At 48.6% G+C, this 25,989-nt stretch overlaps 1 protein-coding gene across 17 annotated transcripts in view; it reads left to right on the top strand.

The window, feature by feature from the left end:
* The first annotated feature begins 22,988 nt into the window (after positions 1 to 22,988).
* PTPRF (protein tyrosine phosphatase receptor type F) overlaps positions 22,989 to 25,989 on the top strand; it is a 396,994-nt gene continuing 393,993 nt past the window's right edge. For 7 of the 17 annotated variants that reach the window (XM_063344838.1, XM_063344846.1, XM_063344844.1 and 4 more), the window contains exon 1: positions 23,249 to 23,404. The gene's annotated coding sequence lies outside the window, so the exon portion shown is untranslated. Of the gene's footprint in view, positions 23,139 to 23,248; positions 23,405 to 25,989 lie in introns of those variants that run through there. The other 10 variants (XM_063344848.1, XM_063344845.1, XM_063344847.1 and 7 more) reach the window with 4 other exon arrangements.

Below are 25,989 nucleotides of genomic sequence, written 5' to 3'. Positions count from 1 at the left end.
TGTACTGGCTCTGAGCTGAGCTACGATGGCTTTGTTGCCAATTTAGATAAAATAGAAGCAATAATTAGAATGTCTAGCCTCTAGGATATAAAGCGGATCTACGGAGATTTATGAAAACAATATACTATTTGGCAATATCTATTCCTAAATCTATGGCCAGTATTTTCTCAGGAGAGAAGTGCTGCGGTCTGAAATTGCCTGGCGTCAGGCAGGCAGAGAAGCAATCTCTGGAAAGGCTAAAGCCATGGTGAAGGGGACCCTTCAAGCACGCCGCGGGCTCGCTGCCCGACGCCTGCCTGCCCTTTGCCGGTCCTGCCCAAAGGCAGCGAGCCCTGGGCGAGCCATTCCTGGGCTTATCTCGCGAAAGCCAAGCGTTCGGCACTGGAGTGGATTTATCATCTGAGCCTTTGTGGGGTCTTTCTCTTGTGCCCGTTGGATGCATGCGGCGTGCCCTACGTTTCCCTATGGGTCTGGATGAAAGCAGAGCAGTGAGCTCTGTGGCAGGCTGCTGGCCCCCCAAAACCTGTGCTACCCGGCACATCAGCCTGAGGTAGCATTGCTATGCATGGTGAAACACAAAACCGTCGAGGTCCTGGCACAGAAGGAGGAGGCTTTGCAGAGTCTGTCTTGCACAAGCCCTGTCCTTCCAGTTCCACCACAGCAAAAAGGATTAGAACAGGCTGCAGACTATTCCTTTCTTAGGAAACCCTGCAACTGCTTAAATCCAAGAGATAGAGCACTGCCAAGTGTCCCGGGGGAAGAGCCCTGCTCCAGCTTCAGTGGGAGTGTGGTATACCCAGACCGGTCTGTTCTCTTCGGTCTATAACCACGGTAATATACAACTGCTGTTGTCAGCACCTAAATTTGGGCTACCAAACACCATAAGCATGCCATACATAGGGGTTCACTTAAAAGTCTCAGCTTCAGGAGGTGCTAAGCACCATCTTTCCCACAGCAAAACACATATGCAAGTGTCTTAAACAGCTTTGGAGCCCCGACACACTTACGTTGGATGTGTGGATGTGTCAGATGCTCTGCTGTCTACGTCCCACTGCTCAGCATCTCGCAGCATCACGCCCACGGTGATCAACAGGCGATAGTTAATAACATCAATAGTTAATAGTTGAACTCCAGGTTGAATATCCTTTCCTAGTGACTTCCTAGTGACTAGATGCAAGTGCTTCTGTAAAAAAGCAAAGCCATCCAGAGTTTTCATCACCATTTTGCTGGTGAGTGGTTGCAAATGGAGGTGGTGAACCCCACGCCTCCCCTGAAGGCAGGGATACATCGAGAGTGCTCAGCAATGACTTACCTGTTTTCCAGGTCCTCCCTGGAGATGTTGCCGCACCTTCATCAATCCACCGGCTAGACAGAGTCAGCGGGTTGGTGCCAGGTCCTTTGTCCTGTCCCCATTTAGCTGTAAGCGGCTGACGGATGGTTCTGTCACCCGCGGGCAACGACTGCCGGTACGCCGTGCAGGCAGAATTGCGGTGTGAGTGGCCGGGTGGTGAGCGGAGCGATTCAAAGATAATCCACGGGTATAAAATGGCAGGCAAGAAATACATAGCTAGGAAAGCATAAAAAACAGCATCAAAATTACAGGGGAGAGTTAGGAAACAAGAAACCAGAAAACAGTCCATATACGTGGGCAGATCCACGACCTACTCATTTAATCTATCAAAAATATGAACACACCAGATCCACATGAAGGCGAGCAAGTGCCAAAACGACGTATACCTGTAACAGGATATTAAACATCCTCCATGTGGACAGCTTCGCTCTAGTCACGCTGCAGTGTTTGTGCATTAATATTTTTTATTTAAAAACAAAAACAGAAGGGCAGAGGAATTAGGGAATAAATCCGAGTCCTCCAGCAACTGAAGGCTGAGTTGGGCTGACTCCAGGGTGGTTTGGGTTGGAGAACTGCTCTCACCTACCTTCAGTAATGATAATGAAGAAATTGAGGATTCTTCTGCAGGAAGCAGAGGATTTATGAGAGAGCAGCTGGAGAGGCCAAGAGCAAAGGATAAACACAGAGATGGTAAAAGAGTATCTGACAAAAGTCAACCTACATATTGTAAATCTGCAGGTCCAGACACAGTGTGCCTGAGAATTTTAAAAGAAATCTCCGAAGACAATCTTGAAAAATAATCTTCCCTTCATTGCAGGAGTTATCTGGGCCCTGGGAGAGGCCAGATGTGCATCCCATTACAAAAAAGGGTCGAGAAGACGGGGCGGGAATTTGCCACCCACCTGCCGGCAGCTCTCTGGCAGGAGAGTTTCAAACTGGGGGGTTTTTTCCTCTTCCCTCCATCTCCTCCTTTCCTGCTTCTCCTTCTTACTGCCTTACCGAGCCTACTGCCTTTGACCAGGGCTCCAGAAAACCGTGGGGAGCTCGGAGGCAAGGCAGCCTGCCCGCAGCACTCGTTGCCTGCGTACGCAGCCCTGTTTCAGTCCTTCCCGTACATCAGGAGCGGGTATATTTGCTCTCCACCTTTGCTTTTGCACAGGGAGCCTTTTTTCGCAAAACCCGAAGGGGAGTGGATGTCAGTGGGGAGGGAAAGCTAACTCTACATCTTATTTTCAAACTTCAGCACCTCATATAACCCACAGCCTTTTTTAAGTGCAGTTGCTGGAAAATAAGAATTTCAATAACCTCCACTCTCAGATAACCCGCTGAGCTGCCGCGCATCTCTCTCCCTCCCTGGGAAGCAGATGCATTGCCCTCCTTCCCAGCTCTTTCTTGTTTTGGGAAAGCACTAAGATGTGAGGGAGACGGTGTGATTTGAGGAGCAAAAGCTGGGGGAATCAGTAGCGTGTGAAGTTTCTTGAGGATGGGGAAACTCCCCTTCGCCCAGCTCCTCCCAGTGCACAGCTCACACCAGGGGTGAATCCCAGAGCTGATGAGCCGAGCGCATGAAAACGTGGTAATGAGGAAGACGATGGGGGATGCACCATGAGCCTTACAAGCAGCTTGTGGTTTTGGGACCTCCACAGCAACCAGAGCTGCTGTGCAATCAGTTGCTGCAAGGCACCCAACCGCCTGCTCTCTGCAACCCAGAGGGACATTCAGCAGGTGTGGAGGTGGGACTGCACTGCCTCCATCCCGGTGTCTGACAACTAGTTTTCTTCCCTTTTTGAACAGATCGTCCTCATTATGCAGCCTGCTTCTCCTGTGGGGCTGGTCCTCTCGGAATCGTTCTTGTAGTGCTCATAGTTTTCTTGAAAACTCTATAGATTCAAAGAATTTGGTGTGGGCTAGAAATCGGTTGATGAGTCACAGACTCAGATAGTAACCATAAAAATGAAACTTCAAAATTGGGAACAATTTTAGTGACGTTACCACAGTACCAGCACTTGCATTTAAAGTTTCATTAAGCAGAGAATGAGGTAACACCGTTCATATCAGCGTCACCAGTGGGCACTGAGCACAGCCTGGGATGCACACAAATCCGCCCGGGAACGGTACAGCCATGGGTTGAATGCAACAAGACAGGACCCAGCACTGACAAACAGCAGTCTGGAACCTGGGAGAGAAAGAGGAATAGCTCGGGTAGCTGGAAAGCAGTGAGATCAAGGCTAATGGGTGAGAGCCAAGCTAATACCATATAATTTTGCAGTTTAACAGCCCTGAACGGATCTGACGCCATTCAGCATGGCGAAAAGTGCTGTAGTGCTGTACAGCAGCTGCTGCAAGAGTGCCGGCTCCGGCATCGCCCTTCGGCAATGCCAGCAATGCTGCCGACGTGGTCCCCCCCACCCCGTTCTTTTGTCCCTTCTGTGTCTGATCACCTGCCAGCTGTGCACCAGCCCTGGGGACGGACCCCTCTTGCACCAGGCTCCTCTCCTGCCTCCCCATGGGGAGAGGGACCCAAGCAGCAGAGATGCGGGCAGCGTGTCAGAGAGCATGTCCGCTCGCCTGAGTGCAAGTTGTTCCATGTTTAAAATACGAAAAATGTCCCTCCATTTTAAGAAATAAAGGTAATAGGTAAGTAATAGGAATGGTGCCAGGATTAAAGTGTGTGGTTATGAAAGACTGAGGGAACCAACGTTTTATAAATTAGCAGTGTGAAGAGTCAGAGGGGATGCAGTCTTGCTCTATAAATACCTTCAAGGTAACGATATAAATGAAGGAAGGGAATTAATTCACAGTCTCTGAAGGTGGCAGGACAAGGAGCCTGAAGTTAAGGAGGAAAAGCTGAGGCTGGATGTAAGACGCTGTCAGCAGTGAGCATCCCCGAGCAGGGCATCGGCTCCCCATGGCACACAAGGCTGGAGCGATGCAGCAGGCGGGATGGTGGCAAGGAGCAGCTCATGACACGCTGCCACGAGCCAGCTCCTCACACACTCTAATTGCTGGTGGTTAAAAATCAGAAAGAAGTTTGAGGCTCTGGCTCCCCAAGAAAATAACACCCATTAGAGCAGAGATACACCATGAGCTGGAGGATTTGTGCGTTCGCTGTGGTGAGAAGCTCTGATGGTGGCTCTGGAACAGGAGCTGTCTTCTCCTGCCCCGAGCAGCCGCTCAGGAGGCAGCAGTGGCTGATTGCTCCATGCTCCTGCTGGGACATGCGGTTGGGCTATGGTCCCATTTGCAGCGTGTCCTCTCCTCAGGGAGCTGCCAGGGTGGGTACTGGCCACACATGGTACCTCCCTACTCCACCTGGGGCAGGAGGGCAACTCCAGTGAGACCTGCCAGGCATTGCCACCTGTCCCCACAGCCATGTCAGCAGATCCTTGGAGGGATGGTCCTTCCACCACTTCCATAAATCCATATTCTGGCTAGGACGTTGGTGAGGACAAATCCAGTATCCAGTGCTGCCACACAGTGGTGAAGAGGCATTTCAGAAGGCAACATCTGCAAAACCACCCCACGGAGGATCTTTGGTTGGAGCCAGAGACAACCCTGCATTGACCTCAGGGGACACCTGGGCAGGTGCTGACAAGAGCTTATGGTCACACGCCCAATTTAAAGCTCTTTGGTGACCAACCCAACTCTTCCCCAGTGGACACGATTCCCTGCAAGGTGCTTCCAAAGGCATGCTTTCCTTTCCACCAGTGGTGTTGGGGACATGTCCCTCATTGTAGTAATATCACTGTGTGCAACATTTTGTTGTTATTAATTTAAGTTTCTTTTATTTGATTTCAGCCCTCTTTATATCCTCTCACATCATCCAGACCAAGCAGCCTCCCACGTTGGGTTCCATAGACTTCATAGACTCACAGCCCAACAGTTTGTCCTCTTTTGGCCATGACCGTGAAAAGTGACACTGTACTGACACAACAGGTTCATACAGTACGTTTTTAAATATTGGTGATTAAATATGCAGAAAGGTACCAAGGGGGACTACCAAGATATCCAGATGCCCAATTCGCACCTCGTTGCAAGGCTCAGAGCCCTCCAGCAAGAGCCCTGACACTGCAGAGACTGACCTTAAAAATGTGATCTCTTGACCAGGCAGAATATATTCATCATTGAAATGTTGAACAGAATGAAATGCAGGACTCCATTCCTCATGACTCCCTCCAAAATATGTGTGTCTTTCCAGAGCGTAGCTCACTTACTGCGATAGCTCCTGCCCGTGTTGCTGAAGTTCACAACCCTTTTGTATTATTTATCTTTCTTGTCTGGTGCATACAACACCCCTGGTTTTGGGATGATGTGCACGCACAATGTGCTATTAATACTCCATTGCAGAAGTTAATTAATACTCTGACTAAGTATTAGGCCTGTGGCAACCTGCTGGAAACTCCATACAATCAGCGAGCTGTAGTTTACTGTTGCTCGTCGTTCACCCCGCTGGCATCCCGCTTCCCCCATTTCACCACTCTCAATTAACTTCTGAGGTATGACAATAGCTGAGATTGAGGTGAGCCCATCATCCAGCGGCTATAATCAAAAGGAATAATTATATCGAGGGAAATAATAAAGCTGTATATAGTATGTATTAATAAATTAAGCTTTGTCTAATGTAGCTATACAGATATTATTATTTATAATAGTAAAGAGGTCACACCATGGCCAGGCAAAGAGGCAATGGGATCTCCTGGCCAGCATTTGGGTACTCTGTTTCTGCACCCCACAGTTTCACCAGCTCTTTTGGCCCCAAACCATGCTGGCAGCTCATCTGCAAGTGATTCCCTGCCAAGACCCGTAAGTCCTTCTCAGAGTCACCGCTTCCAAAGTCCTCATTCCCTATTTGTCGCCCTCCTTCTTTGTTTTTAGATAAATGAGTTTACTATCGCTCATACTGGAAGAGGTATTGTTTGCCTGCTCCTGTGTTACATGCCGCAGTCTGGATTGCTTAGCAAATGACTCTCTGCTGTTCATCACCTGCGATGCCTGGAAGGGTAGCTGCGGGGTAACAGCCCTCGCTCCTGGCAGGCAGCGCGACCGTTCATGCCAGTTGGAGGGACCTTCTTCCCCAAAGTGGGAAACTGGCAACACGAGCGCTTGCTTTCCTCCATCACCACCCACTTACCCTCGGCAGGCTGGCAAACACCACTTGCTGGGTTCCCTCCCTCCATCGCGGGCACACAGGTTTCTCAAGACATCTTTGAAGGAGTCTCGAAGCAGAGGGTGAGTAGTGAGATGACACAGACTGAAGATGATACGAGATTATTCAGGTTCCTGAAGTGAAGCTAAACACAACTAAAGCTGATTGCAAAGAGTGGAGGGTGATCTCATAATATTGAGTCAGTGAGTTTTAAAATTAAATTCAGTGTTTGTAGCTGCGAAATAATACACAGGGGAAAAAAGTAACCTTACCTCTACGTATAAAACCCTGGGCCCTACGTGAGCTGTTAGTACTACGAAAGGGGTTGTGGAGTCATTGCAGAAGGCTCCCTGAAAACAATACCTCACACTCAGCACCAGTCCAAAAAGTAAATCTAAGATTAGGAATTATTCAGGAAAGACTGGAGAACAAAACAGACGAAATCACTGTCACACTAAATCCCCCTTACGGCCATGTCTTGAATATCGCACCCACGACTGATTCCTTTTTTTCTCTTCATCTTCCCTCCCTCCCTAATTCAGGATCATACCAACGTAGTGGAAGAGGTACAAAAGCCTATGCTATCAACATAGTCACCAGACATTTGGAAAAGAAAGAGGTTGACCAGTGAAGTGACAGAATTTGTTGACAGTAGTTATTCAAGGTTGAAGGACAAGATCTTACTGTGAAGAGATTAGAAGGATCTTACATTTCAGAAGGACTGGACAATAAAATGTCACTGAAATCAGTGTAGGTATCTGTAAAGTGCTGTAATGAGAATACACAAATCTAATTTCAAGCACACGTGTTGGTCTGTGAGTTGACTGTTACCACACGAGAAAAGATTTTGAGGTTATCACAGAGAAATGCCTGGAAATGTCATCCCAGTGTTCTGCAGAGATCAGAAAAGCAAGCAGAATAATTGAGGAAGGAATACAGACCAAAGCAGCAAACAGCAGCAGGTCAGTATAAAACCCATGCACCGGGGGCGCTGGGTGCAGCTCTGGTTCCATGTCTGGAAAAGCAGAGAGCAGAGCTGGAAAAAAGGGGAGCAGAATACCAAGAGCAGTTCAAAATCCGCAGTGCACAGGGATACAGGAATGGCAGAACAGATGAGGGCTCCTAATCTGAACTGACACAATCGTGCTGGACTTCTATAAGGTCCTGAACAGTCTGGAAAAGCTGAATGGGGATTTACTGTTCAAGGCTTCTTTCAATACAAGAAGTCAGGGGCGTGAGCAAAGCGACCAGACGGAGGTCCAACACCAAGCAGAGGAGATACCCCTTCAGAGGAGCAGCAAACGAGCTGAGGAACTTCACTGCCAAAAGGTGCTGAGCATGATGAAGGATCACAGCGCTCAAGAAGCAACTGATTAACTAAAGAAAATTTTGTCATAGTGTGTAAACTGAAAAAAGGCTCACCTTTTCTGGTTTAGGAAAGGCCTGAGCTGTGACCAGTGGGAGGAGGCAGAACAGACCATTAAGGCACCTGCTGTTGTCCTCTCTGGTCTCCATGGGCTTTTGGTGCAATCTCCCACAACCTTCTTGGGGCCTGTGAGGGCAGCAAGTTGTGGAAAAACACCCGTGCAAGGAAAGATTAGGATTATGCACCCTGTAAAAGACAGAGCTGAGGAGATACCATAGAAGTCTATAAAATAAAAAAATGATATAGAGAAAGTGATCCAAGATAAACTACTCACTCTTTCTCACTACACAGGAACTGGCAAGCTCCCAGCTGAAATGGGTCACAGGTGTAAAACCAACAAAAGGAAGTACTTTTCTGCACAAGATATACGTGTGTGTATATATATATATATATATAAAAACCATATATATAAAATTGTGTAATTCATTGCCACAAGATACCGCAGAGTATAAATGGGCTTAAAATGAGATTAGACAAATTCATGAAGGATAGGCACGTTTGTGGCTATGAAACACAATCCTGTGGTTGCAAATTTTCTTTCAGAAGCCGAAAAGTGCCGATGTGTTGCAGCTCCTGCTAATTCCTCCCTGGCCCCAGCGACTGAATACAAGTGCTTAGGTTTCTATAAACTGTATAGCATTCTGCATAAGTATCATACAAAGTATTAAGTATAAGCTTATGGTTTCTGGTATATTCTTAGCCTTTGATGGAGAATGCAAACGCTATTTTAGAGCATACTGTGAAGAAGGCACTTTGCCAAGACAAGCCTTTGGTGCAGACTGTCTTCTTTCATCTAGTATCAGGGCTTTCCGCATTCCAGTATTTCCACAATTTTTGTGCCATCGACAAACTAATGATTAACAATTTATATTTTCTTTTTTCTTCACTGCTAAAACTTTCAAAATGTGCGTGGCCAGGAACTAATTGCTTTGGGCTCTTTAGTCACATCTCCTCCTGTGAGCATTCCTCATTTACCATTACAGTGCCAAACCCGTGTCGGAACTGTCGAGGAGCCACCCTCCGATTCGCTTAATCTTTAGCATGTTTGCTTGCATGTTTCTAATTTATTAAGGAGAATGTTTGGTATTAGGCAATTAGAAGTCTAGCTGTAGATGGTATTAATAGACTATTACTTTTTTAAATTGAACTTGTCAGCTATTCAAAAATATATCAAATTAGCTTGGTATTTTCTATAAATTCAATGGGTATGAGTTACATTTGCCAGTTTTAATTCTTCACCAACACGCTGCATCAGTCATTTCATTCTTTTGCTGTGGCTAGTTGTCAAGACGAAGGGCCTACAACTGTGTATCTTCTTAAATACTTGAACAATATTAGTTTTTTAATAGATCCCTGAACTTTTCTTAGTTCCAAAACTTGCTGAAAACCAAGGGTAATCATCTGGACAGCTTCCTGGCTGGCTCCTACAAAATTCTCGGATGCAAATTATCTAAGCTACTGATTTAAAAATGGTGCTATGCATTGCCTTCCATGATCAACGAGAGTTAATTATGTCTCACCATCATTTAACATGACAATGTTATCTATCTTTTCGTCTGAAGACAGAGGACGATGATTTATAAAAAATTGTGCTTTTACAATTTCATCATTTCTAGTAATAGACCAGTATTACCGTTAGGATTGTTTTCATTCCAAATACACTTACCAAAAAAAAAAGGTTTTAAAAATTAATTATGTTAGGCATAGCTTTCCAGTTTCATCCTGACTGATTCTCCTTTTAAAAAATGATGAAGATTAGTCTGGATTTCAGGTTCTTCTATGCTGATTCTTAATTTGTTTGGCTTGTGATTATCTTCCAGCAACAAAAAATACTGCTCAATTCAAACTGAAATGATAATTTGAAATAAATATGAGGCGGAAGAAAGGATGCAAATGAGTCAGTACTGGCGAGAGCTTTCTCCCACTTCTGACCATGGCTCTCATTTTCAATTCCTCTCTCAAATTCTCCCTACCCTATTAAAAAACGTATACATGGTTTAGTAAGTTCATCAGTATGGCACACATCGAAGTGCATCCGCATGGGAGCTAAGCTGTGGGCTGGAGGCGGGTGGCCACGGCTAACAGATGCTGGAGGAGGTGGAGATGGACCACGGCTCTTGGAGGAGGTGGGAGCCCAGCACCAGCCACCCATCCCCAATGTCCCCAGTGTGTAGTGCCATCCTTCATGCTACAGCCAGGGAAGACAGTAATTCGACTGAAATACATCTTACACCTCAGTCACCCCCTTTAAGCTGCTTGTAATTGCCTTAGAAAATTCTGCTGGGTCTCAAATCCTAGCTAAGATGACATTTTTAAGCCTTTCAGCAAATCTGTCCTGCCATTTTGCATTTGGCCTTGGCATGAAGAAACCACAGACATGTCATACAGCTTTCCATCATCAGTTTTGCAGAGGCATAACAAATTATATTAGAAGGAAATAGCTCAGTCAGTTTAAATTAAGAAGTTCTGTTTTTCTTAATATTGATGACCTAAATATTCTAAAATTTCAGGTAACTTAAGTGTTCAAGAAATTGAGTTTATTAGCCTCTATATAATATTAATGATAGATTTGGTTTTCCTTTCAGTTAAGTTAGTACATTAAATAATATTGATGTTCATCATTCTGAAGATGGTCTCAGAAATACTCTCTATGAAATTAGTAGAAATTTTGCTATTGGCTTTGATGGGCCCAAGGTTTTACCCCTAGCAATTAGCACTCATTCTACTGTATAACATGGCTCCCTGAAGGTCTGCAGAGCTCAGCATAATTATAACGGATTGTGTAATCAGGCTGGCAGGACATGCAACCAGCAAAGAGAACCATGTCTCCCCCCCCCTTTTTTTTTTTAATTTTAAAATAAGATATTTCCCAAAAGGAAGGGTAAATTTAAATTAATACATTTTCATTATAAAACTCTAAAATGCAAGCTAATGATTAGGGTGAGCTACAGAAAAAAGATTCAAAAAACCATCATGTTTGAAAATATTTACATGTTCTATTTCGTCTCTAATGAGGGAGAAGATGATGTGCAGAGAAAGCTGCCAGGCCATTCTTTACCATGACTGGAGTATTCTCCCTAAAAAGAGGGGGAAAAAAGAGAGAGAGAGAGGATGGGGGAGAGGCAGAGACCAAGAGTGAGCCCAGTGTGTGTAGGATGGAGTCAGCCTTAAATGAGAATGTCTTTTGGCTTTTGTGGAGACATCGCCAAGGTCGTCGAGCTCCAGACTCACTTCCCTTCTCCCTTATGGCTGTTCGCAAACTCGTTAGGATTCTTAATACCTGTTTGCCTTTCTCCCAAATGCTTCAGTGCCCTTAGTTCAAACCAAACACACACACACGACATCCCCCCAAGTGTTTCTCTACCTCCAGCAGCCACAAGTGACACCCCCCAGCAAACCCCCAGCACCGGGTCCGTGCAAAAGCAGCGGGTCCAACCTGGCCCTTCCCCTGGCCAGGAGGTCCGATGCCAACGCGCTCAACATCCAGCACAAACCCCAAACCTGATTTTCACGGAACAACCCCAGCAGGCTGAAATAGCTGTGCATTTGCTGGAATTCAGAAGAAAGTTCCCCCCAAAAAAACAACAAACCAAACCAAAAAAAAAATAACAAACCCATGTGCACGCACACCAGGGGGTGGAAAGACGAGGCTTGGGGAAGGAAGGGAAGCAGATGGGACATTTAATTCAGGGAACAAACTAATTTAAATCTTTCAAGGAGTTTGTTATTATTTCCAGAGTGTTAAGAATGCATTTTTTTCCCTGCGTATAAAATGCAACATCCCTGCTCGGAAAAGCTCTAAGTAAAAAAACCGACAATCTAGAACGAAGAGAAAAAGAAGTCCAGAATGTTTTGATGATATCCTTTAAGGATGCTATTATTTATATATCTCACAGATTTATATAAATAATCATAAATGTGCAGTTGGTGTAGGTCTCTTGGGTAAAGGTAAAAGCAGGCAGATTTATAAAATGGGTTTACGTGCCAGGGTGATTGTAATGGCTCCTTCTGTCAGGTAAACACATAATTAGGATGTTTTCAAATAAATGTATTATGCACATGATTGAAGCCAATCCAGGCTTCAGTATAAATATTATGCTTTTTTTAAAGTTGTATAATTACCTATCTACCCATGGAGCTTCTCGCCTGATAGGCATCTATTTATGCAACACCACACTGTGGCTTTTCCACAGGTGCTGTAGCAGATACTTGCTGAACACGCAGCCCGGCTGATTTTTAAACTGCAATATCTCAGCTTTCTCTCAAAATACCAATTCTGCCTCAACCCCTTTTTGCCTAATTGCTTCTTAGATTTATTGTTTAATTAAAACCGTTCTCGGGTTATACAAACAACAAATCCCACTAATGTGCGGTTTTTCCACATACAAATTATTTTTCGAGGGGTTATGTATCTTCAGCTCGGGAAAGGATTCCGTCCTCCTTGGCTGGGTGGTCATTGCCAAGCGCAGCCTCGTGGTCAAAGCCGTAAGTTGAAGTTTATGATGGCAGCGTGACAAAGCTGTATCTATAGAGTCAAAGTGGCAATACTAAATGCCATTTGAAAGACTGATGCAGTCTTTAAGCCGATGCAGTAAAAACTCTTCTTTATTTTATAGCATTTTCATACGGAGTCTCACAGCACGCCTGGTCACGCACTAGGGAAACATAAATAAGACGCGAGTGATGAGCTGGATGAGGAGGCACCCCAAGAAGACTCTGAGGGACATCACCTCCGTGGCAAGCTTCTCCTCAAAGCCTTCCTTGCCTGGCAGGGTCCCATGGGGACACACGGGAAGGGAGAGCGTGGGGACAGACCGCAGCACTGCCCACGCACTCTGCAGCATCATCTGAACTCCTCACTAACAAACTGACGTTTCTAGACATCTACTCCCAGCCTGGACATCTACCTCCTAGCTTCAGAGATGAGGCTTGAGCTCCAACCCCTTTTTGCCTAGTTTGGACAATAGGGAAACCTCGCCTAAAATCCCGGCACCTGGGGTAAGTTCTAGGTGGACACTCAAGTTTCAGGAGCACAACTCTGCCCCTCAGAAAAAAAGTGGTGTTCAGATATAAACTGGCATTTGGATGTTTTTACAGCATGAACACTGAAAATATGGAAAGATTTTCTGCAAGGAGCATATGCTGCAGTTCCTGGAACAAGAACCCAGCTCTTGCAAGGATTCTGGCTGTCTCCAGCTTTTCAATATTAAAGGACTCTCTAGCAGATAAGAGTGGCATAATAAAAGCTAATAAAGATGAAACTGGACAAATTCAGACTAGAAATAAAGATGTCCATTTTTAACAGCAATAGAATTAAACAGGTTCCACAGGGATGTGACAGATTACTCAAAGCCGGAGCCCGACAAAGTCAGGCCAGCAGTCGGAGCAGTCTTGCAGGTGGGACGGAGGATGGCTGGGAGAGGGCAGCTGGGCTTAGGGAAGCTCCATGCTGGAGCGGGAGGCTGGAGAAAGCGGTGGGATGGGGGGGATCCTACTAGCAGCAGGCTGGAGGTGTAATGCAACCACCTGGAGGGAGGTTTCTTGGGGCAGAGCTGCCAACCTCTGTATCCCTCTGACCACCTTCTATTTCCTTCTCCATCCTCAGCTCATGTCCCTTGGGTAAGGGACCTTACTCCAGCTTCTCCCGAGTGCTGTAGGTGTCCCCCTTTCCCCGATAGCCTCCACACTCACCTTCAAGCAGCTCCCTTCTCCCTCCGGTTCCCCTCCAGTGTCTGTCGGTGCCTCCAGCCTGCTGTGGAGGGAAGGCTTAGGCTCTGCATCCTGCTGGGGAATTAATATAGAGACTAGGAGAGGAAACAGGAGGAGAAGAGGGTGTTTGTTGCCAGGGTTGGGATGGGGGGATTGCAGCTGTTGCTGCCATGAGGGGCTGCCTCCCAGCTCAGAGATGGGAAAACCGGAGAGCGGAGCTGAATCGCTCTCTGGCACCGAGGTTCTCTCTCCTTTTGTCTCTCTGACGCAACATATAAAAAGATGAAGTATATCTGCGATTCACCCCAGTGCTGGCTGTGCTGTGCCCCAACGGTAATGCAAAGCAGTTACCCGAATTTACAGCTGCTTTACAAGGCCAGCGCCGAACATAGCAACCAAAGCATGCAGCGCTTTCGGTCATGCGGCTGGAAGCATTGATATATGTTTTAACCTAGGGAAACCTTTTAAATTCAAAGTAGGTGCAAAGCAATACCTTTTACATTAGGCTGTAATTTCACATATCATTTAGGCCAGCATAAACTATCACTGCTGCAGAGAGAAATGTCAGCTGTCCAACAGCAAAAGCATAAAGGAGCCTGGCCATGGAAAGCATCCCTGCCTTCCCACCGCCGCGGCTCTTCAGCCCAGCCCTTGCACACCTTCACCTTGTGCTGATGCCAGCATACACAAGGCTGCAAGGGAAAATGCATCAAGATTAAAACTTGCCCCTTTTTTTTTTTTTTTTGCCAGATCAGTTTTAATGCAGAACTGTCCCCTGATTGGATTCACACTGCAGCCGCTTCTGTTAATGCAATGGAAAACGTGGTATCAGGTAGGAATAAAATGATGCAGATGCTTCTTTTGGTGGCAGCACCAGCTTTTTCTGATGTGTGAAGGTCACATCTGAAGATACTGAGTGTGCCTGGCTATGCATGGAGATCCCCCTCGTCACGAAAATGGGGAAAGGCTTGTCTCAGCAGCAACTCTGTCCTGCCCCAGATGCTGGGGAAGGGGACAGTGGGTGGGAGGAGACGTGGAAGAAAACGGGCTCATCTTCCTCCCAGCTGCCTGCGGCAAATGCATGTTCGACCACAGCAGCTGAAGCTTGCTTGTCTCCCCTTCTTTGCAGTTTAATTTTTATCAGTTTTGATTGCTCTAAACCAATTCCTAAGACAGTAGATGATGCTACGGTGTGCCACAGGAATCCCCAAGGGAACTTATTTGTACAACATTTTTACAGATCATTTTGTATCTTATGAGAGTGAGACTTTGAGTGGCAGTTTTGTTTCTTGATCAACAATTTGAATTGTTTAAGACTTTAGGGTTCTTTACGTGCTTTTTAAAAATCACCTGTTCTACTACACCTCTCCTCCTGAACTCAGTTGTTCCTTTTCTTTTCCACTCAGAACTGGCTGGAGCATAGGGAGAGCAGAAACTGAGGCCATCATTTAAAACAAATATGAACCTGATGATCACACTATTTTATTTCAATGTCTTCTCTACAGTGGAGTTCTTACTGTAATTAAAAATAGAAAGTACAAATGAAATAAACCAATTCCACCTTCAAGAAGCTAACTTTCTGCTAATATCCCATGGAATGAAAAGTAGTCATTAAATATGACAACGCCAAATATTCTTGGTATCAGAGGAATGCAGTGCAGAGATAAGATAATAATTGTGAAAATCTTCAACATGTTAGCATAGAACATTGAAGGGATGAAAGAATGAAGATTGTGTGTGACACCCCCCAGCCTCTTGGTCATGGAAAAATCTCACAAACTGAAATTTTACCCAAGGAAAACAAAGACTCCAGCACAGCAGGCACAGCCCTCCTTCTTGGGAGAGAATGGGGAGAGAGAACAAATCACCCGAGCCTGACGTGAGTCACATCACTTCATGCATGACTGAAAGGTGCTCAGATACTACAGCCATGAGCCCAGGCCGAGAACCTAGATAAAGAAAATTTGGCCAGTGACGTGATAAAGCTGTTAAAAAGACTTGCAGGTGGGAAAATGTGGGGTGGAGAAATAAAAGCGTGGGTGAGTTTGGTACCTCTGTTTTGAAGTTTGGCTTGGGGGCAGTCTGAGCAAGGAGAGCTTGGAGATGCGGAGAGGGTGGCCTGTCCCCAGGGCGGCGACTCAGCCCTGCGAGTGCTCAGCAGGGGAGCGCTTTGGGGGCTTTGTGCGTGTACGTGTGTGCGCGCAAGTGTGTGTGCAGGAGGGAACAGGGGTGGAGAGAGAAGAAATAGACAGAAAAGCACAGAGAGCTGCTGGGACAAGGGTCAGCAGAAGGGAAAGGCAGGTGAGGCTTGGTTTAGAGGAGGGCTGAGGAGGAAGCCTTGCAGCTTCCCATAGGGGCCGTGGCTCAGGCGAGAGACAGTCAGGAATGCCCAGCCAGCCCATTTCATTTGCTGAACCCACCTAACCCTTCAGCTTTGGACAAATGCCATCTCAAGGTGCTTTTAAAAACAAACCCAAACACCACTTTGTAATATTTGCAGAGTGACTATTGGAGCCAGCTTTCCCACACTTCAAACACCACTGCAAAAACCCTTTATTCCCAAATTTTAACGAAGTCCATACCGTGTTTATAGCCTGTTCCTCACCCACTTTATTGCTTTTACTTAAACTTGCAGACAGTTATCTTCAAAGTTGGGACACATTTTTCAGGAACAGGTTTCCATATCCATTGCTCTGAACACCTTAATGGGAACAGCGCTTAGAGAAGACACCGGTATTATCGCTACAAAAGCAGTTGTTATGCTGATGGACTGCACCTTTCTGCTAGAAGTGTGATGGAAAGGTTAGTTAAATTTAAACAAAATTTGTTCCCTGAAATTCTGACCATCTTTAATAGCAAAAGCTATAACCTCCCTGATGCACAAAACAGCCCTTGCAGCTGATGTCTGAAGCCTGCACCTGTTATTCCAACAGAGGTGACCTCTGAAACAAGAAAGCCATTCTATACAAACACTGAGTTAAGTGACTTTCCCCATGTCTCCTCAAATAACACCCAAATATCTTTTCTTGTCAAAATCTTGCACTTGTCCCATAGTATACACAGTAAATCATGACAACTGGTGACTTATTGGAAGGCTGGAGCCCAAAGCAAGGGGTGCTGGAGCTGAAAGAAGTTTAAGCAGTCACCAGCCTCTAAAATATTAAGCTATAAAATACAAATCTGTTTTTACAAAAGCAGTGTCATAACAGCTGGTCCCTGCTGCGTTCTTTCTTTTTTTTTTTTGGCAGGGGGGTGGTAGAAGGAATGAATTAAAGGGAAAAAAAAATCATTAGGGAATCGTTTCAGTTCACTTCTCTAATATGTGCATGTCCCGCAATAGGGTAGCAAAATTCAGGGAAGCATCCTGTTGAAGTTTATGAGATTAAGCATCATATATCCCTCATTCTGGCCTCTTCCCGGGTGCGAATCCTGCCCTGTGTGCGCTGGGAGGATTAGTCCCGCAGACCAGAGGAGGACCGCTGCTCCAGGCTCGTACCCACCACCGCTGGCGTTCATCACACCGCGGTCACACTTTGCAGCACCGCAGCCTTCCCCGGCACTGTGCCGTTCCCGTCCTGTTCACACGGACCGGTCACGGCAACCTGGCAGCAGAGCGCTGAGCTCGGATGCCCGGCTTCACACTGAGAAAATTCGCTGTTGGCTGTAAGAGGAATAAGTACAATTCAACCATGAAATTCATGGCTGCCTGTTGCACTCCAGGCCAGCTCCGGCCCCTGTCATACTTCAACCGGGAGATCGCAGCTTTCACTTATGTAGCCAGGCAGGCCCCAAACTGGAGCGCCCAAATTCTTCTGCTTGTTTTCTTTGCAGACCTCAGCTGCGGAGCGGAGCTATAGTAACCGTGCTGTGCCCGAGGGCTCCTGACACCCTTCCGAGGCCCCTCTTCCCATCCATACACGAAAGGCTGAGATTATTCATTGTGGGGGGTAATACTTTATTCCCACCACCTTTTCAGGACTATAGCTCTCAAACACTGAGGTAAGAATACGGGACTCCCCATTTAACGCACCCTGAAAATTTCAGATCCGGTCTTCTAAGTTAAAATTTTGTAAACAGTGATGGTGTCAGCTCGTTTGAGGACTTAAACGTCAATCCAATATATTTGTCCTGTTTGCCTGTCATCTGTTGCAGCAGAGCCGCAGTCAGGGTGATCCTTCTCCCAGTTAGACTTGCTGGCTCTGCTCTGAATTACCTTTTTATCGTAGGCGGCTGTTGTCAGAGGGTGCTGCTGCAGCAAGAACCGAGGGCAGAATCCATCCTGCAATCAGACCCAAAGCCAATGATACCGTCAAAGAAAAGCACTAGCTTTGCAATCCCACAAAATATTAAAAAGCTGGTAAGAGGCAGAGTTCTCGGAGGGAGGAGCAGCCGTTTGGGCAGAATCATTTTTGGTGCTGGGGAAGAGTATTTCGGGCTACTTGCCTTGATTTAATGTGAAATATTCCGTATTACTTCATCTGCTACTTGGTTGTGAGCTGAAAATTTAAGGTGGATTTTTATTGCAGAAAGGAGGTGTGGAAAAGTTTAGTCAGCACAAAAGTTTAACCTCGCTAACAAGGTCTATAAATTTGCTGCAAAGATAAGGCAATGCCACTCCCTTTCCCGTCTCAATGCTTATAAGGACAAGCATTTAATCAAAACCCACTCTTGTACACAGGAGCTGTGTTAGCGTCATTCCTCATCTCCTACTTACAAGCCAACCTGAAGTTTTAAAAGAGAATTGTTTTTAAGGTCTCTGAATATTAGTCTCCGGTATTTTCTTAACTGCTTCAAGGCTTCTTTGAAAATGCTTTCAACATGTTCTGAAAACTGAATATAAAAGGAAACAGTACTAAAAATTAATATGAAAAAAAAAGGGATTGGGATGAAATTTTTTTTCCAGAAACTCCTATTTTCACTGTCATGAAAGCGAGGAGAGGAGCTCTCAGCCCCCAGATGGATTTTCTGACAAGGTTGAAATGAGACGAGCGCTTTGATCCAATATCAGGAATCCCTTCTCAACAGTTGTCAGGGAAAAAAAAATTAAAAATGCTTCCTCCCCGGAGCAAGTCCAAAAGCCCAGTGGCTCTGCAAACCTGGGCCAGGCTGGAATTGCTGCCGCTGCCTGCTTCGGATCTGAGCGCAAATCCCTCCCTGCCTTCCTGGGTCGCTGCGATCTGAAAGCTCGTGCTTTGAATTTTCCACGCTGGGTTGCCGTCCTCTGAAAGCTTGTGCTTTGCATTTCCTCAGGGCTATAAAAGCCCGTGGGCACCGACCGGGCTTTCAAAACCGTTTGAGCCGACCTGTCCTCCGGCACATGGCACTGGGGCCAGAGGCTGATCTCATTTCGCTGCTCTGCCCCCGGCTCCTGTGCGACATTAGCTAAGTCAATTAGCTTCTGCGTGCATCTGGTTTTCATCTCTGAAAGGGGGACAGCAGTAATTTCCTACCTCACAGAAATCCTGTGAGGATAAATATATTAGCTTAGGAAGTGCTCAAATACTGGTGTGATTAGTGCTCCTCTCCATCTCTTTGACAGCCTGGATTTTGCAGCCTGGAAGCCTGTGGTCTGCCAAAGCGTAAAGGATTGGAGCTGAAGACCACCAGAGCAACTCTTGGACTGGCTGAGCACAGATGTCATCGCAATGAAAGCCAGAAAAACGCAGTTTCTCCGGGACCTGACAAGAACGGAAAGAAATGCAGGAGAGGCAAACTCCGGCCGGAAAACCCAGAGGGGAGCAGAGACCATTCCAGCGTCAGCCTCACGGGGTTTTCTGCATTGTTTGCTTTAACTTACACCTATGTGATGTATGTTAGTCTTTCCGTTACCATTCATTTAGGGTTAGAAAAGGATAGTAAGCTGGTATCTCTGGGGCTCGAACACATGGAGACCGTGATGCAAAGGATAATTACTCATCTCTCAGTCTGCTTTTCCGAACAAGTGATTGCGTTTTGGGAAGCCTTCCATGGGACGGTTGCCATCAGTATTCCAGATTTTGGCCCTTAGCAGAAGCAGGAGGTCATTTCAATCTCAGTCCCAGTGACCAGCATTCCCAGGGCCTTCCTCTGTCACGTTTTATTCAGTCAGGGGCAGAAAACTTTTCCCATTTAATAGTGCCTGAAATATATTTACATACCAGGAACAAATTGTCAGGTGGTGCTTTTTTTTGGTTTGCTTTTTTTTTTTTCCCCAATGAACTTACCTTTCTAGTTTACTGTGAGGAGAAGGAGGTAAATGAACTACAAGAATTATTACTTATGTTTATGTCTTTGTAGGATCTCCAAGGCATCAATCACTGTGCTAAGCATTATGCAAAGCCGCAGTAAGACAGGGCACGTATCCTGAACAGATCTAGTCAGGCAGCTGAGATGAAGGATGTGGAAAGGGAAAGACACTCGTACCCACTTTACAGAAAGATACCTGAGGAGCAGAAAACCTACAGGCCTTGTCAAGGAAACAGACACTGTAGCATTGTGACTGCGTTTTTATTACGACACTGACTTCTATTTCTTCAATCAGGTACAGCAAAATTAAGGGTAAGTTGTTATTCTCAGCTTAAGGATTCCCCAGTCCAGACAACCTCGTGCTGTGGATGAGAAAGCATCAGGGCTGTCTCTCCAAGGCTGCAGTTCCTTCAACTGGAGAAGAACAGAAATGGCCAACACAGAGTGGTTTTTTATTGTTGTTATTTGGAGCAAAACAGAGTATTCTAATAATCCTGTCTTACAAAGGAAATGAAAGAGTCTTGGGGGTAATACTGAAAAAGTGGTGGGCAGTCAGTGTCATGGCCATATGGTCCTCAAGCTGTGCTGTCAAGTAGATCTACAGATGGAGATGTATTATCTTACATGAGCACCAAGTTGAGCATTGCACTAGGCGCTTGTGAATGAGTCCAGGAGACCTGACGATACAATTGACAATTACTAAAAAATCAGGTGACAAAAAGTCATCAGCAAGCATACTCCCTCAAAGAAAAAACAGTTGGAGAAAGGACGAGCTTCCGACAGGCTCTGCAGTTTACAGATTCAATCCAGAGTACTTAGCAAGTTTAGCAACACCTGAAACGAGAAGGGAAGTTGTTCTGACAAGTCTTAAAAAATTCAGAATCCTCGTCTTTTGATTTTATACCAGTTTATTATGTTAAAGGCAAGCAAAACCCATCCCGTGGTATGTATACACTAGCTGGCTATCAAGTGACACACATGACAAGTATATGGGTGTGTTCGTTTGCTCTGAAGAGCTGGATCAAAGGCAAGGAAGAGCGACCAGGAGCAGTGACCTCCAAGCCAGGTGCTGCAAACACACACGGAGACTTTGCCTTCCAAAAAGCTTCTCGCTGAAATGGCTGGAGCCATGAGAGCTTCCAAGATGATGCAACGGGGTGCTACATATAAACTGGTGGATCAAACTCAGGGCTTTAGGACTCTTGTGACACCTCCTTCCTGACTACAGCTCTGGTGACAACATGCCAGCGTATCCTGTCCTAAGCAAACTGAAGTGGATGCCTTTGCTTTGAGGAACAGGGCCCCACGACTGCAGAGTCCCCAGGCAGGGAAAGGGGTGACGAACCGGCCGCCCCGTTTTCAGCAAAGCACCAAGTGCCTATTGGGCTCACACTATTCAGAGCCTTCCAAGTCTTTGCGTCATGAAGGCATGGAGTGCACGGGGGCATAATACAGAGTTTCGGATGGTAGCTGTGTGTGAAAACTCTTTGTTTCGTGATTCAGATGATTAATGGCTTACGCCCATGGGACAATCATTTACCTGCAAGTCTTGGCTAGAAGCTCCAGGGCATCAAAAGTTTATGAGGCAGCTCAGTGTCAGTCACATGAATCCAGATTTGTGAAGGTGTTTAGGAACCTGCTCCTTTAGGTGTCTAAAAATATATTAAAAATCTGTCCTGTAGATTGTCCCAACATTTCTATGTCTCCGAAACTCAAAAGTTTGTAACCATCTGACAGTATTAGCAAAGGAGCATTAAGCCACAAATCTTCTATTTTTCAAGTAAACTTCAAAAACCTGTCGCTTCCACATAAAATGAACAAGTGTCGGGTTGACATGACCCACCTTAAACTTGCCAACATGGCTGCTGCACGAGCTGGCGGAACAGCTCCGGCGGCTCCATGAATCCCTGCTCTAAAGGAGGAATCTCCCAGCTTTCCCTGTGGTCTTGTGCTCCGGAGCATTCTGAAGCAGATCCAAATTTTAACACGGAGAGCGGAGCCCATGGGCACTTTGGCAGTGCTGCGTGGCACTCGGCCAGCACCACTTACTCTAAGCGCCGCGGCCTTGCCGTGTATCGCACAGAAGGGCCGTTTGCAGCAACATTTGGATACTGAGTAGGAGGGAAAATATCCCCAGAACCAAAGGCTTTCAGTGCCAGAGCTTCCCGCCATGCGGCAGAGGTGTGGGACTGGCTTCACGTGCCCAGTTTAGGGCAGAGGCGAGGGACGCAGGAGGGCCGGGGCATTGCATTCAGGAGTGTGAAGCCCAGAGCCCCTCAGTGTGCTTGAGGTGACCATGCTGGGGGCAGAGGAAGAACCTCTGCAAACTGTCTGGCCCTTATGTACCACCACCCTGGCTGGGCAGAGAGGAGAGGGCAACGGCAAAAGATCCTCCAAGGAACATAGTTACCACACAGGAGGAGAAATCCTGGAGACCACAAAGGGGATAAAAATGAGCATGTGGTGGGAAAGCGGGAGCGACCCTAGCCCAGGGCGGGGAGGAGGCCTTGCCTGCGCTGATGCAAGCCCAGCTCCTGGGAAGGGCTGGCTGGGCCGCGAGCCAAAGAGCACCAAGACAATCGGTGCAGTTGGCTGCCTTCGCCCTTCAAACCATCTAAAAGAAGGTGGTGGAAAATCTCCCTTCAGTTTCGCTGTGTCTGAGTTCAGGGTCCTGGACAGCGAGGCAGAAGAAAGGGCTGGAGTCACGAAGCAGGGGCGCTCGCTGCCTGCATGGGCTGAAACAACTCCCGGCAGCCGCAACAGGGGGAAAAACCCATCGCGGACCGCAACAGGTCTCGGCGCGGCGCCCACCCGCCGCCGCCACAGCCGGGGAGCCCCGGGAGAGCTCCGGTTCACCTCCCTCGCCCCCGTCGCTTCCACCTCCCGCCGGCCCGATCGCCACACAACCGGCGCGGCGACACGGGCGTACGAGAGGAGACACCGGGCGCTCCCCCGAGGCGCGGCGGGGCCCCGGCCCCCTCCCGCGGGCCCTAGGGCGGCGCGGGGCCCCCCGGCTGCCAGGCCGGCTCCTTCCGGCGGCGCCGCCGGAGCGCCCGCCCCGGCCCCGGGGCCGCGCCCTCCCCCGCCCCTCGCCCGCCCCCGCCCACACCTGGCCGGGGCGGGCCCTGCCCGCCGGCTGCGGGCCCGACTCGGCGGGCAGGGGAGCGGGCGGCAGCGCAGCGCAGGCCGCGGTGGAGCGGAGCGGAGCGGGGCTCAGTGGGGAGCAGCACTGCGCCTCGCCGCGGGGCCGAGCGCGGCAGCCGGGGCCCGGCCCAGCCCAGGTGAGCCCGCGGGCGGCAGGTGGCGGCGCGGCGGCGGCGGCGGGGCGGGCTGGCGGCAGGGCGGGCGCGGCGCGCGGCCCCGGCGGGGGCGGGCTGGCGGCGGGGGCGCGCGCGGAGCGCGGTCGCGCGCGGCGGCAGCAGCAGCAGCGGCTGAGGCTGAGGGAGCGGAGCAGGAGCGGAGCCGCCGGGCGGGCGGCGGGCAGCGGGAGCGGGTTCTCGCGCGGCGCCCGGAGGCAGCATGCGGGCGGCGGAGCCCCGGAGCCCCGGTAAGTGGCTCGGACGCGGCGCCTTCCTCTCCCCACCCTCCCATCCCCTCCACTCTCTCAACCGCGCTCCCGGTGCGGCGGGATCGTCTTCCCGGGGAGCCGCCAAACTCCGCCGCCTGTTGAGCCCCGCGGATCGGTGCCCCCGAGAGCCGGCCCCGCCGCGCTCCTCGGTCCCGGGTGCAGTACCGGTCGTCGTCCCCCCGCCTCCCGGGGCCCCCACGCGGTGCCCGGTGCCCGCTGGCTGCGCCCCACGGGGCCTCCTCGGGTCGGCGGGGAGCAGCCAGGCACCTGCCGGCGCTGCGCCGCGGTGCCGGGGGCGCGGGGCTCGCCGCCGCGGCGTGACCTTCCCGGCGGGCAGCCCCCCCGCGGTGGGTTGGCGGGGATGGGGGGCTTGGGGGCGGAGGTGGTTCGTGTCCCGCGGGGCGCAGCGCCGAGAGCGGCGGGGCGTCCCGGGCGCGGTGCTTCCGGGCAGGCGGGGAGGCGCGGGGCGATCGGCGACGGCCCCGAAGCGTTTCCCCGCGGCCGGCGCTGGCCGTTCGGCGCCGGGAGGAGGGAGGGCGCTGCAGCGGGGCGGGTGGGGTGGTGGGGGGCGGCGGCAGATCCGCGCCTTCACCCCCGCCCCGGAGGGGCGAGCCGCCGCCTGGGAGAGCGCGGGGCTGCCGGGCGGCGGCGTCTTGGGTGGCGAGAACAAAGGGCCCCCGGCGGGAGCGGGCAGGGAGCTCCGCCGCGGCGCCCGGGGTGCCCCCTCCCAAAACCGGGCCGGGCAGTGTGTGTAGGGGTCACCCCCATCTCCCCCGCCCGCCCTCCCGGGGGAGCCCGGCTGCTGCCTCCCTGGGGCCAGCTCCTGCCCCCGCAACCTGTTGGGCCGCCTGCCTGGTCGGGAAGCCCCCGGGGGTGCTCGGGGAAGGGGGGGGAGGGGGCAGTTCTTTTCCCCACCCCCCCCCCCCCCGCCATCCCCCATGGGACACCCGGGGGTGCCGGGCACGCGTGGGGCGGCGCTGGGTGGGCGCAGGCAGCCTGCGGCCAGCGGGAGCTGAGGCTGAAGGCGAACGCCGCAAACGGCTGTGTTTGCCTTTTTCGGCACCCAGAAACTGTTGTAAGACCCAACTTCCCAGCAGTTCCAAGACCTGGCGTAAATTAAATTTATTGAAAGAAAGTATTTCCCCGCAGTTAAACAAAGATCTGTTCCAGCAGACCTTCTTGTGTGTGGAAAAGATGTGCTCTGTTTCCAGGAGACTGACTGGGGCAGCTGCTTTAAAGCGTTTTGTTGGAGTTTTGTGTTTATTTCAGATGTAACCAAATGAAGCTGTATTGTCAGTATCAAATAAAATGTTCTTTTGTCAAGTGTAGAATTGAGCTATAAAAAGTGATTTAGTCTGAAGATAACTGGATAATCAAAGCTTCCAATGTAAGTTAACGTTGAATATTTGCTAGTTTAGAGATCTCTGAAGGCACCTAACTTGAGCAGGGACGGTGAGCAAATAGAGTTTCCTTACGCTGCTTGTATAACCACCTTTGTTCGTTTTTTCAAGGTAAATGTTAGAGAAATGACAAATTTAATTTGAGATTACTGAGGTCCTGTGCTGCAGATGACTTACCTCCGTGTCTGGTTACAGGGTGATTGTTCCAAGCCTGCCAGTGTGGCTTTGAAAACAGCTTTTTAAGTAAAGTTCATTGCACTCCTTATGTTAATGCAGGAAATGTGTGGCTCATGAGAATGGTTTTATGGAGGGAGCAAGTGTACTTTACTCCTGACTTTATTATTTCTGCCGTGGTGGTTCGCTGTGGGGCTGAGGCCGTAGGAGTAATAGATATCCCTACCTTGAAGTGCACGATCAGCAGCCTGAACTTTGAAAGTGAGGGGTAAAATCTGCATGGCAAAAACGTCTGGTTTGCGATCTGGGTGTGTGGTGGGTGACAGTGTTGGGTTATTTAAGTTCTCAGTTTCTGCCTCTGACCGACCATCTTAACGTGCGAGTTTCTTAGCCTACGTCACTGGCATGCGTCCTGGTCCTTGAAATAGGATGCAGCATGACCATACATGTGAAGGGGTTAAAACAGCTTATGGCCAAAGAGTTAATGCATCACTTCAGCTCAAGAGATTTTTATAATTCAGCTTAGTTACAAATATTGCCATCTGCCCTTTTCTTTGTGTGTGTGTGTGTCGATAAATGTGTCTTGGATAAATACTGGTTGGGGCCGTTAGCAAAATAGTAGAAGCCACAGACAACACTTTATTCTCATACATGTTGCCAGTGAAAATGTCAATTTCTGCAAAATCAAAGTAGAACCCGTCCTACATTGTGTCTGTGTTTGGTTGTGGATTGAGAAGTATGCAGGTATTTTTAATTATTTTTTTTTTTTTAAACTAAGTTCTGCTTTTGGGAACATGAGATATCTGTCATTGGCAAAAGCAGAGAAGACAGCCAAAGCTTGTGATTATAAGGAGAAAGATCTAAGCTTGTGGGTAACGGAGAAGAAATGTTTTCCTCTTTGTGTCCACATAATGCAGGGCTGTGGGAAGATATGCTTAATGAGGATGATTATTGCTGTGGCTTTCCATAAATCCACTTGTAATGGAGGCT

The sequence above is a fragment of the Chroicocephalus ridibundus genome, chromosome 8 (assembly GCF_963924245.1).
Source record: "Chroicocephalus ridibundus chromosome 8, bChrRid1.1, whole genome shotgun sequence".
Classification (NCBI taxonomy): Eukaryota; Metazoa; Chordata; class Aves; order Charadriiformes; family Laridae; genus Chroicocephalus; species Chroicocephalus ridibundus.
This window is presented reverse-complemented; position numbering and strand designations above follow the sequence as displayed.